The 22174-nt window shown below is 31.5% G+C and overlaps 1 long non-coding RNA gene across 1 annotated transcript; it reads right to left on the bottom strand.

Annotated features, from left to right (window-relative positions):
- Positions 1–599: 599 nt before the first annotated feature.
- On the bottom strand, positions 600–6201 carry LOC143074287 (uncharacterized). Its single transcript, XR_012977771.1, has 6 exons — positions 6048–6201; positions 5225–5318; positions 2908–2944; positions 2127–2247; positions 1715–1766; positions 600–702 (listed from the first exon to the last, which is right to left on the bottom strand). It is a non-coding gene; the product is annotated as an uncharacterized LOC143074287 (long non-coding RNA).
- Positions 6202–22174: the final 15973 nt, after the last annotated feature.

Below are 22174 nucleotides of genomic sequence, written 5' to 3'. Positions count from 1 at the left end.
ACCCTAGAGTGCGCTGTGTGGCTGGAGCATCACCATTCATGGTAATATTATCGAAAGCTTTCACTTCCCTGATATTATCAGAATGATCAACATGCATCACCTGTAATAAAAAAGTTTGTACAAACGGAAAAATGTTATAGACGGTAAATCAAACTTCACTATTCGTGTCCGAGAGGGGTAACCTGAAACTTGGTGCGAAACAATAGCACTGATGTTAGCACTTTAAAACATATTCCCAAAACGCAGATCGTTTCATAAACATTTATATTGATATTTCGTGAATTTTGAACTGGCTTTTATCAACGGCTATCTTCACACTGGTGTCCACAGGTTATAAGACTGTCATTTATATTCATTACTTACACAAGTATTCCTGTTTTCTTCAGATTCACAGATACCATTTCTTAACTTGCTGAATAAAAAAGATCTGTGACAATATTTTCGAACTTCAGAGTTCTGAACTTTTTTCTCTAGATCTTTATGATACTTATAGCTAATTCTAGACAGATACATATCAATGGCATATATTGGTTAGAAAAATAGTTGTTTCATAATGATATTCTTATATTTCTCAGAACTATGAATCGAAGTCAGTGCTTACCTTTTTATGTGTTCTCATGACAGTTCGGGAACTATAATGATGACGTGTCAGTGTGTATCCGTTGGTTGTCTTTTCCCCATCATACTTGTGATCAAGGTAACCTGAAACAGTGTTAGAATTTACATATAAAAATGAGAATGGAAATGGGGAATGTATCAAAGAGACAACAACCCGACCATAGAAAAACAACAGCAGGAGGTCACCAACAGGTCTTCAATGTAACGAGAAATTCCCGCTCCCGGACGCGTCCTTCAGCCTGCCCCTCAATAAATATATACTAGTTCAGTGATAATAAACGCCATACTATTTCCAAATTGTACACAAGAAACTAAAATTAAAATAATACAAGACTAACAAAGACCAGAGGCTCCTGACTTGGGACAGGCGTAAAAATGCGGCGGGGTTAAACATGTTTATGAGATCTCAACCCTCCCCCTATACCTCTAGTCAATGTAGAAAAGTAAACGCATAACAATACGTACATTTAAATTTCAATTCAAGAGAAGTCCGAGTCTGATGTCAGAAGATGTAACTAAAGAAAATATATATAAACAAAATGACAATTTTACCTAAATAACAACATACTACTAGCAGTTAACTGACATGCCAGCTCCAGACTTTAATAAAACTGATTGAAAGATTATGATTTCATCATATGAATATTAGGCACAATCCTTTCCGTTAGGGGTTTAGTATCACACCATCATAACATATATGAGAAGAACATAACCCGTGTCATGCCAACAACTGTTTTATATCCTTTTTCCATAATATCTAATGTTTTCTAATTTCAATTTAGACTTGAAACAAAATTTTTCGGATTATCACATGTTTAGTCTTCACTTCTCTTCAACTTTGTACCTTATTTGGCCTTTTTTACTCTTTTGTTTCGAGTGTCACTGATGTGTCATTTGAAAACAAAACGCATGTTTGGCGCAAACAATTTTAATCAATGTATCTATGATGAGTGCATATACGACCAGGTTGCTAGAAGATTTATATTTCATATATACATTTTGTATAATGAATGAAACTTTTAATTCTATGAAAAAAGTAATATACATATTACTAGCTAATTGATTGCATAAAATGCATTTTATTTTGACATATTACCACCATGATCGCCATCAGTTGATAAATACCTCCATGTCTGGTGGTCGCTTCTCTGGAAAAAATATATTGCAATGTTTTATCCTATAACATATTGATGTTTTTAACACACTAAATCGAATTCATAATTAGGTTTTTTTTTAAAATGTCCACAGTCCACATGTTCTTTGGCAATATAATACAAAGTATTCGGTAAATTGTTATTATATGTCTCTTATATGTTTTTTCTTTCTATTAGTAACTTTTGTCATTTTATAACCCTTGTATATTTTTTTAAAACGTTCTAAGTGCTACATATTTTACAAAAACCGAACGGCCAAAGATCCGATACATACAATGCGTTGTATAAATAAATAAACAGGGTTTTTAAAGCTATTGCAAGGGCTATGCTTTTTATGTATTATACTTCTTTTACTTGGAATTTAGCTGACATTGTTCCAACCAAAGCTTTCTTTAAGGTGACCATTTCTGTCTTATCTTCCTGGTGATAGTGAATGAAATGAACCAAACCATCCGGTTCCATTTCGAACAAAAATCTAAAAATAACAACTATTTAAATAAATTTATTTAAATTCATTAATACATACATGTACGATTTTATATACAAAATCATATTTAGGACTTTGTATAAGTAAAAAGTAAAATCACAAAAATACTTAACTCAGAGGAAAATCTAGTCGGAAAGTACCTAATCAAATGGCAAAATCAAATGAAAAAACACATCAAAAATGAATGGACAACAACTGCAATATTCCTGACTTGGTAGAGACATTTTCAAATGTAGAAAATGGTGGATTAAACCTGGTTTTATAGCTCTAAACCTCTCACTTTGAGGACAGTCTCACCAAATTCCGTTATATTTATAATGATGCGCGAACTAAACAGACAAATTAATTTGGACGATTTTATAAGCAAATTAATGAACGATTATTTGAAGAATATACATCAGTTAACAAATAAATGTAGGCACAAAAACAGCAATTTAAACAAAAATATGAAGTCAAATTTTTGAGCAAAATCTAGTCATACTTTTAGAAATCGAAACTAAAATATAATTCATCTTTTCTGAAATGAAAAGAACATGACAAACAAGAAACACAAGAAATAGACGACACAACACATAAAACACATTCATAATTACACGAGAGCACACATTATTTCTCATACACAACGTGTATGTAAGAATGCTAGTATACCTCTTAGTAAGATCCCATTTGAACGGATTGTCAGCATCTGTAAGATAAAGATAATGGGACGTTCACACATATTCATCTGTGTTCCGAAGAACTTATATTCAATGTTGGAACAAATTATTATTTTTTTTCCATGATAATTTGACAAGACACGGAAAAAAAGATGTCGGAAAGTACCTAATCAAATGGCAAAATCAAATGAAAAAACACATCAAAAATGAATGGACAACAACTGATTGTCACCATCTTACGGTTTTTATATATCTCAACTTGTACGATTCGCTCGTGTATGTAACAATGTTTTAGATTTTAACGAGAGAAATTTATGTATTACTGAAAAATTATTACACCAGGGTTTTCGATATCACAAACTAGTCAAAACATTTACTAAATTTTATCATCGGTATAAAGACATCATTCGTAAATATAGCTCAACATGCAGACTTCTTATACGTTCAGGTATTTCACATCCAATTTTTTTTGGAAATATTCTTTATAAAGCACAAAGGTGTCAGTATTCACCTCAAAAACTTACAAAACCTTTGAATAGACTTATTAAGAAGGGATATAATTACGATACTGTTGTCAAGTCATTAAAAATTGCATATTTTGGCGTTAATATTGAGTCACTGATAAGGTCTTTGCGTCGGAACTAAACACATTTATTTTAAAAACAGTTGTTGGCATGACACGGGTTATGTTCTTCTCATATATGTTATGATGGTATGATACTAAACCCCTTACGGGAAGGATTGTGCCTGATGTTCATATAATGAAATCATAATCTTTCAGTCAGTTTAATTGAAGTATGGAGCTGGCATGTCAGTTAACTGCTAGTAGTCTGTTGTTATTTATGTATTATTGTCATTTTGTTTATTTTCTTTGGTTACATCTTCTGACATCAGACTCGGACTTCTCTTGAACTGAATTTTAATGTGCGTATTGTTATGTTTTTACTTTTCTACATTGGTTAGAGGTATAGGGGGAGGGTTGAGATCTCACAAACATGTTTAACCCTGCCGCATTTTTGCGCCTGTCCCAAGTCAGGAGCCTCTGGCCTTTGTTAGTCTTGTATTATTTAAATTTTAGTTTCTTGTGTACAATTTGGAAATTAGTATGGCGTTCATTATCACTGAACTAGTATATATTTGTTTAGGGGCCAGCTGAAGGACACCTCCGGGTGCGGGAATTTCTCGCTACATTGAAGACCTGTTGGTGACCTTCCGCTGTTGTTTTTTTTATTTGGTCGGGTTGTTGTCTCTTTGACACATTCCCCATTTCCATTCTCAATTTTATGTAATAAGTAACAATGTATTGCTATTTATTTTTGGATAAAACCCTGATTCCGACTGAAGTTGTTGTATTATCGGGTAAAAGAAATAAAAAGGATTTATTCAAATGCATATAACAAATTGAGGACATAAAACATCAAAACAGCCATGAAAGAATGCTGAGGGTTAACGTGATATTTTCCATCTTTTTAAATTTTTTTTTACCCTTGCTTAGATGTAGGTTTATAGCAACGTAACCAACGAAATGCCTAAGTCATACATGTTATGTGTGCTCCTGTTTTTTTAATGCCCAATTTATGGGCATGGTGTTTTCTGGTTTGTTCGTCTGTTCGTCCGTCCGTTCGTCCCGCTTCAGATTAAAGTTTTGGTTAAAGTTTTTGGTCGAGGAATTTTCTTACAAAGTTGAAGTCCAATCAACTTAACACCTAGTACACATGTTTCCTATGGTATGGTCTTTCTAATTTTAATGCCATATTAGAGATTTCCCCCTTTTCCCAAGGGTCAACTGTACATAGAAAATGATAGTGTGGATGGGGCATGCGTGTGCAAGGGACACATTCTTGTTCTTTCAATTTTCATTCATTTAAGTCAGGTAATAGCATAGTACGATACCAGCAGGGTAAATACTTGATATTGTATTCTTTATCATTGCATTTCCTACACTTGTACGTTTGTTATCTATCATGTCGGTTGATTTTAAGTGTTTTTCTTTTGTGTACCTTTGTGTTATTTATTTGGTTACAGTTTAAGAAGTAGATATGTAAGGTATCGACTCCTAGTTTGATACAATATTTGTCGACATCCAAGTTAAGAACCTAGTCAGTAGTTAGCTGTTTTTATATCTCATTGCTTAATTATCATTATTGTTTTTTTAGTTTCGAATGATTATCTTTGGCAGTCGCTGATAGATTTATTCAAAGCTTATTTTATACCTTAACATATAAACGTATAAAATGTATAGATAATATGATAACCAAGAAAATTAGAAAATTAGAAAAAAATCAAAAACGAAAAATAAAAATTCTTACATTCACCATTTTGTGCATGTTGAACAAAGCTGTCTACCGATAACTGATGGAATTTTATACCGGTGTTTGTTTCGTTTATCTTCTGTATTCGAAACTGGAAAAAAACCCAAACCTTTATTATATATATGCATGAACACGAAGACCATTAACAATCTGTACCAATATATATAACGTTGCATAAACATGAACACCTTTATTATGTTGCATATATATATATAATCTCGTCATCATTGACATTATTCTAACTCTGAGCTGAACAGTCTTTGCTTATACTCTTATATTTCGCGTTTTTTGCGAAGAAGCAGCAATTTCCGATCTATATAAGCTAGATCTATTTAATTTATCTATAAAATATATAAATATATATACAATATTAGGTCAATGTAAGAAAAATATCAACTTTTTTTTAATGAGGATGAGAAACTGGGGAAGGGCGAGGTTGTACCGAGTCCTTCCCAGTTTTACCCTGAGTACAAACATGTTGATATTTTTCTGACATTGACCTAATAATGTTTTTATACTGCAACTTTTCATAAATAAATTCATAGCTATTTAAATTTTAACACAAATTTCAAACTTTTTTTCATCCCTTAATGAACCCCTGACTGCGGAAAAAGTGTTCAATGATGAAATTGACATTGTACAAACTATAGCTGCGATACTATATCTAGGAAATAAACACAACTATTTGCAGTATAAAATACAATACATAATTAAGAAGGCAAACATAATTTGAAAAAAAACCTTACTAAGTTTTTTTTTTATAAATGTTTCATAATAATACATTCAATATACCGAATCACATGTTAAGACATAGGCCTACCTTTAGTACCGTGGTGACATTGTGCATCCCAAGTGTATCTGATGTTGACGAATAAGTATAGTGATGCTCGTATCCTGCTTCATAATTAAAACCCTCCGCGGGACTTAAAAATAACAGTATGAGAAACAACATTATTCATGAAAAGTAGCTAATTTGACATCTTTTCTCATATTTTATATTACGGACAAAACACCTAAGATTTTTATACCAATCTTTTTGTTAGTTCAAAAAGGTTACTTTGACTTCAAAGATTACATTGAGGTTTAGAGAAGTAGTTAAGATAAAATAGTCGGGGCCGATATTGATTTGTCATATCAGGATTGACACAAAGATTTGTGTTAAAGAATGCTTCTATAACAATAAGTTTAAAGTTTCTGGTTCAGATATTGAAAAAATCTAGTAACTGGACTTAAAATAGATTGTGATAAATGATAGAAAAGTAAATACTACCAGGAGATACTATAGTTATTTTGTTAAACATAATTTCAATATAGAATATTTAATTTATAAATATAAATCGCCGATATTTTCTACTTTAGCTTCTGTTTCTCTTTTATGTATATTACTTTGTACACTATCAGAACAATTGACGTATTTTTCTTAATTTATTTGATGAAAACATGCAACAGTTGATCATTTCCTAAACCAATTCGAGTTTGTGTTGTCCAGAAATCACATTATCGATAGACGGACCGCGTTGATTTTGTATTTGGTATAATAGCAATTACGAACTTTTATAATTGGTATAGTGCCTTATACAAAATACTTATGTTTTTGTTTATATCTATTGACGTGTGCTCCTTTTTTTATTTTTATAAATTTTAAATTTGATGTTTCCGAAAATTGGGATTTCATTTATTAAAAGAGGGACGAAGATACCAAAGGGACAGTCAAACTCATAAATCGAAAATAAAGTAGATTTTCCTGTTTGCAGACAATACCTCAGATGTGCTTTAAACATATTTTGGTGACTGTTTTATATCCATTTAAAAACCTTTTTTTTTATAAACTTCTGATAAGACAATGAACAGTTATAAAACTCTATTCTTTGAAAAAGCGATGGGTAGCATGCGTTTATGATCATGCCGCAACCTTGTATTGATTATTACAATAAAGAAGACAGTTCTACTCTTTTGCATTTAAGAACCGACAAATATGTTGACAATTAAAGAATGATACACTACCCACCGGTTAAACCTTTCTTGAGATCACTAGGTAACCCTCACAAGGATTTTGTGACATACGAAAAGATATATATGTTTACTGAATTTAACCTTTACTGTTGCAAGTACTTGAAATGTCACAGTAAGGGTAACGTAATTTGTTTTCAAACATCAAATGTAATAAGCATGTCGGAAAGGATTTGTTTTACTAAAACATTATATTGATTTCTAATTTTGCTAGTTGTAATATACGCACAATTTTCGTTTCAAAGCCGCTTGAAGAAGGCAAGTTAATAACTCGAACCAGAAGGAATTTCAGGTTAAATTTATCTGGTTATCAAAGATAAATCCACATCGCGTTTTTATCTATAAAACATATATGCCAAACGGTTTGTTCTTTGAGTTGATCAATGAAACTATTTAGTGTCAATCAAACCAGAAACGTGCAAATATATTTACTTCATAAATCTATCATTGTATTTACTTTAGTAAGTGGACTTGGATTACTAGTAGTTACTGTTTAATATTTGCCAATCAATCATTCAATCAAATGCTCAAAAGAGTAAAACATTTAGGTAATATATCGAAGGCATCATAAGATTCCACATGACTGTCATACACGTTAGAGGTTTAGCTAGCTATAAAACTGTGTGAAAGCCTCCATTTTCTAAAGAAGGAAATGCCTGTACCAAGTTAGAAATATGACAATTGTTTTTCATTTTTTTCATGTGTTTGACGTTTTAACATTATCATTTGGTTTCCGTTTTGAATTTTCCGTGTAGTTCAGCAATCAGGCGCTGCTGGCATATCGACAAACAGAAATGGAAAATTGCCTACTAAGAAAAATGTAATCGATTTATGGATTTCGAACAGCGGTATACTTCTTTTGCCTTTATTTAATCGTCACTATAGCAGTAACGTTTACTCCTCAACCGACGCTCATTGTTCTATATGTAAGTGAAGCCTACATTCCCATACGAAACCTACTGACCATCACTAGCACACTCTGTAACGAATATATCTTACCCACTATCTTTATAGCACATAATTATATAGTGGGACTCGTTTGAAACGTAACTTCAATCAGTCAACAATTTTTTTTTAGATAACTAAATATAGGAATATGTGGTTTGAGTGCCAAGGAGACAACTCTCCATCCAAATAACAATTTAAAAAAGTAAACCATTATAGGTCAATGTACGGTCTTCATCATCAAACCCTGGCGCTCACACCGAACAACAAGCTATAAAAGGCACCAACATTACTAGTGTAAAATCATTCAAACGGGAAAACCAAAAGTCTAATTTATATAAAAAACCATTTGAAAAACGAGAAACGAGATACACGTATAAATTACATAAACAAACGACAACTACTGTACATCAGATTCCTAGTATGCATGTAAGATTAGTAATTTTTAAAAACCTATATTAATTGGGTCACGAGAGAGGTGGATATTTACTTTATTTGCTTAGGGTTTACATATTATGTTTTGATAATGATATGTCCATTGATTTAGATTTGACAAGAAATAGTAATCTCCCAATACCGACAGATTGACAAACATGTACAAAACTATAAAGAGAAATAATCAGTACACACATTTAACTTCTAGATTATACATCCAGTTGTTCTCTTTTTTGAGATAAATAAACAGAATAAATTATATTAAAATTCGCAAATTCATTTAATACGATAAGCAATGACCTGCAATCCAACAAGTGAATTTATAAAGTTGTTATATTTTCTATTACTTCTGTATTTTGTCAGGTAATAAAACTAGCGTCTGGAATAGTATGGCGTCTGTACTGCAATTATATAGCCATTTGGTCGATTTTGACATTTGTTCCATAGGATATCACTATTTCAATTATTTTTACACGATTTATCTTTTTTCCTAACCTATTGATTAATATTGTTTATTGAACTTAAAGTTTAAGTTTGAGCTCATGGTACATCTTTCATGATTTGTCTAGTTGTTATGGTTCATTATGTGAGTGTGTATTTTAGACGCAGTTTCAAACTGACCAAATCTATACACGTATCAAATATGCACATGGCTAGACAGCAATGTGAATGACATAAAGCCTGACCAGAACAGAACAAACTGCAGTATTATATTCACTGGTATTATTATTGTTTATCATAATGCTAATGTAACAAATGCCATTGTGTCAAACTTGACAAACTAAACAAGGAACCTTCGACATTAATCTGAGCGTCAACAAATAATGTTATCTAAAGACTTTAAAAAGATAAATACACCAACTGAATATCCTTAGAAGATCAGAGCTAAGTTGTGAGTGGCTTATTTCATTTTTAGGATTTTTAGAAGTAAGTTGCATTTTATATTCAAATAAGATTGATTATTTTTATTTAATTTTCAAGACAAGTTCAAATTGTAATTTAAAATATATACACATATGATGAATAGATTGACAAAGAAAGCTAAGCAGACAAAACATATATTCATTCGAATGATAAAATATTTTGGTAACTATTTTTGTTTAAATTTATGTCAAGTGGGCCCACAGGTGAATCGATATCTCCCACAGTTTTCTTAATAGCGGTCTTTTCGTTTTATGCAATATCCAAACCCCTGTGTCAAAATTTGTATTATAGTTTATTCCGTCCAATTCAAACTATATTTTTATGTAGCATCGAATATATTATTTCTTTCAACATGCACGTATAGTGTGGAAGCACTGTTGCTAACCAATTATTGATTTGAGATCGTCATGCATATGGGTGAAATACTAAACTAGAAACCAGTAGATAGTTGCGATTTAAGGATATGTTCGAGTTTATTCTTTTTGTCAGCAAATATTTTCAAAAGTTAAATACGTGAATTATCAATATAATTTTCTAAATAGATGGTTTTGCCCTTTCATAAGAATATGTAGGAGGACATTTTTTCCTACCCCTGCTTTTCGTGTGCCCATTAGTTTTAAGCTAAAATGTCATACACAGCAAAAGAGGGGAGATAGTTATCAAAGGTACCAGGATTATAATTTAGTACGCCAGACGTGCGTTTCGTCTACATAAGACTCATCAGTGACGCTCATATCAAAATATTTAGAAAGCCAAATAAGTACAAAGTTGAAGAGCATTGAGGATCCAAAATTCCAAAAAGTTGTGCCAAATACGGCTAAGGTAATCTATGCCTGGGATAAGAAAATCATTAGCTTTTCAAAACGTTTTAATTCGTCCAAATTAATTTGTCTGTTTAGTTCACGCATCATTGTAAATATAATGGAATAAATAAAAATGACCACGTTATTGATATTCATGTCAACACCGAAGTGTTGACTACTGGGCTGGTGATACCCTCTTGGACGAAACGTCCACCAGCAGTGGCATCGACCCAGTGGTGTAAATAGTTATCAAAGGTACCAGGATTATTATTAAGTACGTCAGACGCGCGTTTCGTCTACTTAAAGAAAGATACCGTTGATTTAGACCATACCAATTGTATTCTTGAATCGCGAAACTTTCTCACTAAGCATTTTTGTTTCATTACCATTCGAAATACTAAAAAAAAATCACCATTAGTTCATTAAGGGGGCTCGGGCCTATTCGAAGTTTCTATCAGAAGTTTTGTATTTTTCGTTATTTTATTCTTTACAGAAAGTGATTCAAATTGGTCGAAAAAAATAGAGGGTCACGGACCATTTAGGCTCAAAATTTTACTTTTAAACTGGTTTGTAAAAGAGACCGTTTTTCAATGAAATGATAAGGAAAATGGAGTTGGTGATATATTTTTATCGTAATATAAAAAAAAAACGTTCTCTGACACTTGGTCCAAAACTGTAATATAAAAACTGAAATATAGCTTCAAAGAATGAGCAAGTAAAAAACATAGGTCACCGATAAGGGGAAAAAATATTTTGCCTTCAAACCCAAATTTTGGCGAAAAAATGGTGAAAATGGGTGAAATGTCATTGTGACCCTTTAAAAAATATGAATGACATCGAAAATATTCTATAAGCCACATAACTACAATGATTTAACATTTCTAATCAATCAAAATATTAAAAATATATCCAATTTACGACAAATACTTTTGTAATTCATGCGTGAAATTATGCGCAGTCGAATAGTCCCGAGCCACCTTAAGATCTTTATCGGCGGTCGATATATATAACATTGATAAAAACATATATTGTTTGACACCAGCATTTTCGTGAAAACCATAATGAATAAGTTGGATTGATGAATTCAAATTAAAACTACAGCAGAACTTGGTGTGTACAAATTAAACTTTAAAAAAAACGGTGACTGAACAACTGGTTAATGAATAATCCTTACAGCAAAGATTTCCCTGCTCATCCTCCGAAAATTAAAACGATTTCCTCCTAATATCAATATATGGACTTAATATACAAACATTGGTTGAACAATGACTTGATATAACTCTTTATATTGTTAGTTTTTTAGTTGAATTGTTATTCTAAATTCAGATGACTACAGTACATTTTATACGGTAGAGTTTTAGCTAGCAATAAAACCAGGTTTATTCACCATTTTGTACACAATAAAATGTCTGTATTTAAAGATAATAGTAGTATACCACTGTTCTATTTAACTGAAAAAAATCCCTGTCACAAACCAAGACTGAGGGTAAGACAAAAATCATGATAGAAACACCGAAACAACAGACACACTGAACTATTACAAAAACAAACGCCAACATACACAGTAAAAAGTAAAATCACAAAAATACTGAACTTAGAGGAAAATCAATTTGGAAAATCCATAATCACATGGCAAAATCAAATAACAAAACGCATCAAAAACGAATTGACAAGAACTGTCATATTCCTGACTTGTTACAGGCAATTTCAAATGTAGAAAATGGTGGATTAAACCTGGTTTTATAGCGCTAACCCTCTTACTTTAATGACAATCTCATCAAATTCCGTTATATTTACATTGATGCGTTCAATAAACAGACACAACGAATAAAATAGTCAAAATATGGGTACATCAGTCATCATCCCATAACAATTAAAAGTAACAATTTAACAGAACACAAAAACATCTACTATCTACGAACACATTGATTGATTTGAGTGTCTAACGGACTAATTGAGGATTAACCAGAATATGACAGTTATTTTTCATTTGTTTTATGTCTTTGCGTATTTTGATTTTGCAATTTCATAAGAGACTTTCCGTTACGAATTTTCATACAAGTTCAGTATTTTTGTTATTTGACTCTTTACTGCATTTCAGCTATGAAAAAAAGCATGGATGTAAATATAGTTCTGCCTATTTTGTTAGGTAAGTCAAATTATAATGCACACAATTAGGAACCTCTTTATTTGTTTACTACATGCGATAACAGAGAAAAGACACTGAAAGTGAATGCACTCTGTAATTCAAAGAAGAAATAGGAAATATGAGTAAGTCCGTGATTGAAAGAGATAACATGTCGAATTGATGTTTTACTGTTCATATCGAGTACATACTGTTTATAAGATCAAGACACACTACTCTGTCATGCCCTTGATTTACTTATTGTTTTCTGGATCTAATCTTTACGTTATATGAGCTGCGTATGATAGATATCGACAGAATGTAAGTGCACATTGTCATTAACAGATATAAAATTGATCAATTTTGGAAATTTAATAACGATATAAAAGATGTATTTTTAGCAAATTTGCATAACGAGTTTTATAACCCGCATAAGAATGACATATGTTTTGATATTCACTTGCTTAAGGTCGGGGTTTTATCCGAAGCAGCTCATATATACTCTCTATTTTTATTCAAACAAAAGTACCCCTTTTGGTTCCTAACAGAAAAAAGACTAAAACATATGGAAATATGCTAAACCACATTTGAATTTATTACTTGTACAATTATGAAGTTTTAGATCTGCTGATTTAACGCAGCCGATGACATTCCTCCGTTCAATTGAAGATATTTTATGATTAAATCGAATGAAACAATGCATGTTTATGAATTAACAAATTCATCAGTACAGCGATGCATCGCCGCAAAACATTTGTTTCGTAGTGGCCAGCGGTAAGAAACATTTGAAAAGAAATAAATAAATAAATTTGAAATATTCTATCTTGTTTTTGTTTTTGTTTAGGTTTTGCGGTTTTATGTTTATGCTCTGCATATGTTACACAGGTTTTAGGTAAATATGAAATAAATTTGAAATAAAACTGGCTTCAAATAGCGTTTACCTTGACCGTTTTTTTGGTCTGATTGTGATAATCATTTTATTTTATTTGAATTACTTGTATCTAAAAAAGAAGTAAAGAATTGCATCACTGATATATAACACTGACCATACTATTCAATTAACTGGTGAACTTATATGAGGATCTTGCATAGTTTTGATCGGTTCTATCTGACCATTATCGTTACCTCAAAAACTTTGACATGAAATGTATATAAAATTACGTCAAATTATGTTTTATCAACTCCACAAACTAGAGGCTCCAAGGAGCCTGTGTCGCTTACATGATATTTTTGTTTACAATTGAAGCATGAAATATACATGTAGCATCCGTTATACTTTTACACTTGTTTCGGAGAAAAAGTCAAAAACTGCATTGTTCCCTTATGTTATAATTAATGCAATGTCGGTCATGTTGGTAGGCAGACAGGACCACCAGACACATTTTTAAAAACTAAATACCCTTATGCTTATTTGTGACAAATTTATTTAAATCGTCTCAGTTGTTTCAGGAGAAGACATTTGTACAAGATAACAAGAATTTGACTATAAAGGCAATAACTCCATTTTGATCATGTTGACTTATTTGTAGATCTTACTTTGCTGAATATTAAGCTGTTAACAGATGATCTCTATCTATACTAATATCCAAGATAATAACCAAAAACTGCAAAATTTCGTTAAAAAAACAAATTCAGGGGCAGCAACCCAACAACAGGTTGTCCGATTCGTCTGAAAATTTCAGGACAGATAGATCTTGATCTGATTGGCAATATTATCTGGTTTGCTCTAAAGAATTTTGTTTCAGAGATATAAGCCAATACATTTTACATGATATCGCGGGTCCGTGACTGAATTAAAGTATATAACTATGCGCAAGCCTTATTTTATTAGTATTAGTATTGTCATCTGATAAAGTCATGCCGATTATAAGATACACAGTTTTCTCTGCTTTCAAATCTTTCTGTTTGAACCCGTCGAACTGGAACTTGAATGGCGTATTTTTTAATCAACAGCATTGTCCTATATTAGTTATAAATAAAGTTGAATTCTTTGATTCGCTGTTTTATGTCATTCCCGCTAACAAATTGAAAACTGTACCTATACGCCCTCTTTTAAGTCCAGATTTTTAGTATTCGTATTGTTATCTTAGAAATTACTAAATTACTGATTAAAATACTACAGTTGGTTAACAATTTGACAATTTATTAGTGTCAATCCTGTGATTATGACCCGTGTATATAGCATATTAATCCTGAATACACCGTTTGGTGGTGCGCTTGTCAGATGCGGAACGTTCAGATAAGGTAATAGGTGAATATACTATTGGTATCGGTATCGGACTCGACCCGGAACTTCTTTATTATTAGCAATATTAATAACGTGGAAAACAAAAGGGCCTGGAGTGGTGTAATTTTTAATCTACACCTTTTTACTATATTAGTTATATATAAAGTTGAATTCTTTGATTCGTCGTTTTTACGTGATGACGGCTGACAAATTGGACCTCGTTATTTTAGTATTATAAATGTTCTTTTTTAGCCACGGTGGCAATCTCGGTTGTTGGCCGGGTCATCAAACACATTTTTTTAAACAAGATACCCCAATGACGATTGTGGCTAAGTTTGGATACATTTGGCCTAGTGGTGTCACGGAATAGAAGTTCCTTCATAATATAAGTTCCAAAAGGTAGAAATATTCTAGAATATTATTTCCACAGGAATAGATATTACAGGATATGTTCCTAACGGAATAAATGGTATAGAATATTTGTTTCCACAGGAATATGTATTATGATACTGTTTATAACAAAGTTTCCATTGGAACTTCTGTAAGGCGGAACAAATATACGTTGACAGAGGTTTCAGATGAGACGATTTTTGTGATAATTAACAGACGACGACGGACGAAGGAAGCCAATTGATGAGAAAAACTCAATTTGCCCTTTAAGCCATGTGCGTTTGGTGATTGCATATTTTCGGGATCAAGTTAATAAAAAAAAAACTCAGAAACAAAACCAAACAAAACAAACAAAACGCTCAAAAATAAAAATAATCGGATAATTTAGAGCTTGATTTGTAAACACTTGTTCATCTGGCAAACATGTCGATAGTTTTTATCTCCATTTATCATTGTTTACTGTTGAACGATCATTTCACACTTCAATACATTTTAAACTTAGATTATTTATTGACAGAGCGGAGGTCAACAGGCAAGGTTACCGAATACGTGTACGATGAAGCAACTTTGAGTTGTGCTTGTGGGCTAATTAATATCAGTAGTGCATTTTATGGTACACATCTTATCATCCCATGTATAAAATACATCAGTTTTTCCGAAGATGCATTTAGAAAATCAACAACATCAAAAGTAATTTCTAAATGTAACAACAAACAAACCTGTAGGATTCAAGCAGCAAATAAATTCTTTGGAGATCATTGTGTAGGTATAGACAAGTACCTTACTGTGTCCTACGAATGTGTTGGAGGTTCGTAAAACTGTACAATACTTTATACTGATTAGGCGCTTGTTCAGCTTAACATATTATAAGTATCTAAATAATATAACAAAGTTATTGAACTAAACATACTAGAGGGGAACATAATTGTTTTGTTTTATGTTTTAGAAATGAACGCTTAGAAATAAGATTCAGGTTCAAATACTATTCAAACAACGTTGATGTCCAATTGAAATAACAACTACATGTACATGAAATAAGGAAAGTTGCAAACGTCCATTTCATCCCGTTCTCATCCTGTCATACTACGCCATTAAATACTTCAAAAACAATTACTGTATATTTATAATTAATTCGCTCACATCTTCTTATTTTCATAAAGGAGATTTTGGCCTCAAATTTCAGGTCCCTCTGACGAAAGATTTCGACCACTTTTTAAACACTTAAGTGTCTATTTTATTTGAACTAATTTGTGAAAGATTTCAACAGATTTAGTCATTAAAAACTATCCGATTCAAGCTCAAATATGAACAATCTAACAAATATGCCGAAAAATGTCACTTTGCAGATGGTTTTTGGTAAAAATGAAAGTTGCCGCATCTGTGTTAATCCTCAACCTTTATATATTTTATGTATTATCATCAAATACAACTTACATTTCAATATTTAGGATGAACACGAATGCTGCTACTATCGTTTTACACGAAAACCGTCTAAAATGTAACTAGAATGCTAAAATTATGAAGATTTCAGTAATTTAGCATGACTTAATGGTGCTAGTACCGGATATATGTGCATTGTATCGTAAAAACAGCCCATATTTATGTAGCAGAAGCATTATACTGTCCAATAAATTATTAAAAGTTTACATTTTAAATATTTTATTAAACTGCTAGATTTTGGGTTCAAAAAGGGGTCTTACTGAACCTTCTCCTTTTCTTCATCAATTTAATTTACAAATTAGTATGAACATGCGAATATAGTTAGTTTTTGTTTGTTTGTTGTTTCTATATGTATACATATCCGTATCATTTATGTTTTACAAGGAAAGCCAGAAAACTGCAAAAAAGATGTTTGTCAATCGGGTGAAAATTTAACGTGTCTACAATGCAACGACGAAGATCTTTTTAAACCTGTTAATGGTATCTGTCAGCGTAAGTGTTTTTAAAATGATCACGGTCTTTGTTATTGGCAATAATCTATATACCTATTATAACAAAATCATACACACAACAGTGTACAAGTAATTATATTTAGGAAACGATGCATTTGAAATATCCTTTAGGTGTAAAACCAACCAATGATATTACTTCCCATTCAGTTGCATACGAAAAAGTGTTGAAAAAAATATTTTTCTTGATTTTAAGAGTTGTAGGTTATTAATCCTACATTTAATTGCATTAAATAGTTGTTTAAAAACAGCAATATTATTTTTCATTTGATTTTTCTACCGAAAATTTAGAAAAAAGTTTGTACACAGGGAAAAAAGAGGTGAAAATATGATTGGTGAACTTAAAGTTACTTATATGCATTGAAATGTTATGTAAAACGTTGTCTGAAGAACTGGACTGGGTTACATTGTATGCATGTCATGTATTGCTTTATTTAAATCAAAGGTTTATTCTGAACATGTTTTTTGAAAGGTGCAAATTTATTAAAAACTCATAGAAGAATCAATGTTGGTATTTGTGTCCTCTTCTAATTCGTACTTTATTTGGATTTTTTAACATTTTTTTATTCGAGCGTCATTAATGAGTCTTGCGTAGTCGAAACGTGCGTCTGGCGGAAATATGAAATTTCAATCCTGGTATCGATGATGAGTTTAGTTACACCTTTACAGCAATGACCAAACACGAGATCATGCAGTATTGCTAAATTCAAAAAGTAGTAATTATAAAAAAAAAATCGATAATATATATTGTGTCCCTTTTGAGAATAAATTTCTAAGGTTGTATGTTTGTGAGTTTTCTATAAGGCGTTTTTTTGGTCATTTCTATGTTTATTGCAATGGAAAATTTCTTCTGCACATCACAAAAGCTACAAAAAATAACCCAAGACGTCGTCACCTATACATTCCATTTTTGTAATAGAAATAGTTATTAAAAGAAAAATGCTGAAAATGATATTATTGTTTTGTTAAAAAAGACATTAATTCAAAACAAAATTAAAACTGTTTGATTGATTAATAGTTGCTACTAAATTTTGATATCATAATCATAATCACAATGTCCTACTAAAATAATGTATAAAATACAAAGTATGATTAAGTACCTATTTCTTTTCCATTAAGGATTTGAAATAGACGTACATACATGTAGACCACTTTGCACTTTTTAATGACTTTAAGTATCTTTGGTCTTTTTCAAATCCAGAAACACTTTTCATTTACTCGTTATGCAGTTGATATGCATATCTAGCAAGCAAATTAGAATAAAGGTATTCCGTCAACTGATACAACCTGAGTAGTCAGGTAGAATTTATCTAAGTTTCAATAATTCTCTGTTTGCATTAATTTTGGCAGCTTTAAACATGTCTTTTCCTTTTCATTCGCGTATTTCTTGTATTGAATGGTGATATTACGAGTGTTGATTTCTATTTATATACTTTCTACCAGTTGAGGAATACTCGCTCGTATAAAGAGTATATTTGTATAACAGTTATACTTGATGAATGTATATATCCAGCTGCGTTCATGCATGACATAAATATATTTCAGGCAAATGTTCATGGGATAATAGATGGTGTTGGCCAGGGACATGTGATGAGGATCTGGCATCAGGTTGCACTTGTGGAAATGGATTCCGAACAGATAAGGATTTGACTTTAGCAAGATGTCAACGTAAGATGACTTTTATACGAGTAATCTTATTTTGTGTCAAAGAATTGAATATAAAGTTTTGAATTGTTAGGTTACAACGATTGTTTATGAGAATTATCAAAACAAAAAAAAATCAAAAAAATACATGTATGTGAAAAAATAGTCTTGGAGTATTTATTAATTTTGTTAACAAATAACTTTCGAATATTTCAACACACATAAAATATAGACAAGACCAGAGGAACATCCATTTTCATAAGGTTAAAATGAACCGACAACGCAAAGTAGGATTTATCTCTCCTCCCAAATTTGAAATTCTTAAAATGTATGTATCATAATTTGTATGTTATTCTGCTATAATAATTATGAAATTCCAAGTTGAAATACTTGGTTTTTAACATAGCAACTCGACAATTAACCCGTTTTCGTTTTAAAATTGCAACTGAAACTATGCAGCTATGCCATTCAAATTTCAAGTCAGAATTGTGTATGCAATAGTTGCATAATTCGAGTTCAATTGCCGAATTACACTGTTACTAAATTATAATCCTGGTACCTTTGATAACTAATTACAAACTAGAAGGTCTATGTTGAAATTTCAAATCGTTAATTTTAGAATTGCAATTGATATATTTGGCTCACAGTAACTATAGCAAATAATCGATCTTCAATGTAATACTGGGCATCTGTCTGTTTGAGCTTTTGTTTTTTTTGCCATTTGATTTGGGACATTTTTAGTTTTGAATTTCGGTCGGAGTTCAGTATTTTTGAGATTTAACTTATTTCTTATGAATTTAATTGTTTACGTTTTCTCGTAGCTAAAAGATTACCGTCAATAGAAAGCTGTTCAACCACAGCAATAACATATGATAATACGAAAGTAGTCTCAAATATGGGAACGTCAAAATGCTCTGAACAAAACAATTTATATGGCAGAAACCAAGTTCAGCATTTCATCGTAGACTTGGAAATGGAATTCGAAATCGGGGTCAATAAATCACAGAGTCCGGCATTTGTAAAAACTCATCTCTTTGGTATAACGGATGTGGAAATAGGGTTAGAAAAGGTCACAGTTACAGGTAATGCTTAACTTTATAAGATAAATGTAACAAGAAGCCTAAAGAAATATGAAAATTATCTATATAATGATCTTTGTTTTGTATCCTTTTCCTTAGATTTTGTCATGTTGGCATAAGGGTTTGAAGTATCAATTTCTTGCAAGTAAAGGGTTTGAAAACTTATGTGTTTTAGATAATCTTTAATAACTGTTATTTCGTATTCGAATAAAAATATATTTTTAGTATTCATTTTGTAGGAAAGAATCATTCACTTGGTACAACACAAATTAAAAATGGCACTACATCGATCCCAAAACCGAATTATCAGTCCAAAAATATAGAAATACCAGTGCTCATTAATTTGACTCATGGAGAAAGGTAAAGAGCAAATAGTTAAATTAATCATTTCAAATAAACTAAAGTGCAAACAACAAACAGCAACTAAAAACAAACCACGATAATCTCTCTTTCTCATGTTGATAATAAAATATCTTCAGCTCGAGGTAAAAAAATGAAAAAGATTGTCTTACCGATAACTGACCTGATATACTTACTGTATGTTTTTTTTCTATGTCTATAGGGGTATTAACAGTTGCACATTTATTCATAACTAGATTTTACGTCGTTTTTTTTCATCTTATTCATGTTTTACATAATTGCTTTCAATGCTGATTTTGAATATAAGACTTTCAGGACTTATTTTTTAGCATATGCCTGACTTATCGCGCTAAAGGTGGAGGATATCTTGTTTCAAAGAACCAGAATGAATTAAAACACGTACCATATGAAAAAACTGAAAAAACTATACAGCTTTGTTACATTTACGATAGGGAACCACCAGTGTTTCGCCCTAGCAATAATATACGTCGCACTGAACCACTGAAAATTTCAGAAAGGTTAACTCATTCAAGTTTCTTAAAAGCGTCTTTCGGTGGTTGGTCTGATCCATATCCTTCTCTTGGAACGTCTAAACTTGCTTCTGGGATAGAATCCTATGAATTAAGTGTTTACGAGGTAATAGAAGCAACGACTGGAACATTAATGAGAGATACACATGCTGTAGCGGTTTACAACTGTTCAAAAGACATAACAGAAGTTGAAATACAATTACCAGAGAAAAATCCAATGTTGTATGCCATTGTTTTAGAAGTGAAAGATAAGGCGGATAATGTGAGGCAGGCTAGGAGATTTGTTTTGCACGACAACTCGTCATACGTAGTGAAGAATGATAATATTCCTTTCAGTGTCGTTTCAGCATCAAACAAAACAAACTTTACATGGCAGGTACATTATAGTAGTATCTGTTATTCGTGGAAAAATAGATTTTTCAACAACAAATACAAAATAAATAACCCTTTTCGTAAAATTCAGACGGATAACATAACAGAAGGCATTTACGATCAATTATCTGGTGTTTTACCTGTAAAAGGCATGGACAATATCAACGGATTAAATGAATTTTTCTATACATTATTACGCAACGAACATTTTTTTGTAGTTTCTGGAAAGGTTATGAATTTAAGGTCACAGTCTATTTGTCTCAATCCTAGTATGAACGATGGCGACACATTCATGCTCCGTCTCCAAGCCAGAGACATCATGAACCATACTCTCAATGATAGTGTTCAAGTTCATATCGACCGATCTGTACCGGAAATAGTGGATATATGGTTAATTCGAAATGGAAAGAAACAATTGTATGTTCATCATAGTTCAGACTTATCTGCCATTTATTTAGAGTTTAAGGCATTCGATTTACACAGTGGAGTACGGGAAATCAAATGGGCTTTTGGTCTCCAAGAAAATAAAACCGTCTTGATAGAAAAAGCAATAGGTGTGGAAGAAGCAAACAACTCAGTAAGTTATTGTTTTGATCATGAAGCTTTAAAAATTATTAAACTAGTATACATAAAAAAATGTATTACATTATATATTTGTTATTTCATATTTAAAGTTAAAATGATTCATAGTTTCATAGTTTATCGAAGAAAATTCAGCCGCAGAAGACTGCGTATCAGTAGCACATTATACACAATATCAATTACAACATAGTTCATAATACAAACAGTATACATTTTTAATTTATACATCTTCAGAAATAAGTCTGTGTTTATTACAGTTTTAAACTAGACAAGCATCTTTTTTACAATAAAAATTGAAAGCTTAGACAGCACATTGCTATTACAATATTTAAGCAAGCCAAATACTGTTTTTTTCATTTGGATATTTTAAATGATATGAAGGTTTGAACTTCCTCCTTAAATCCATAACTTCACAATTGGTATATTTATATATATAGTATATACATCCTCAAGACCAGCTTTACAAAGAGGTCAAATTCTCTCATTTCGTGGTACATTTTTCCATCTTTCTGTTTCGATTGGAAACTTTGTATTACATACCCTTAATTTACATATATTTACTCTTTGACCCC

This window comes from Mytilus galloprovincialis, chromosome 5 (genome assembly GCF_965363235.1).
Source record: "Mytilus galloprovincialis chromosome 5, xbMytGall1.hap1.1, whole genome shotgun sequence".
NCBI classification, from domain to species: domain Eukaryota; kingdom Metazoa; phylum Mollusca; class Bivalvia; order Mytilida; family Mytilidae; genus Mytilus; species Mytilus galloprovincialis.
The sequence above is the reverse complement of the archived record's forward strand: the minus strand, read 5'-3'. Positions and strand labels throughout refer to the sequence as shown.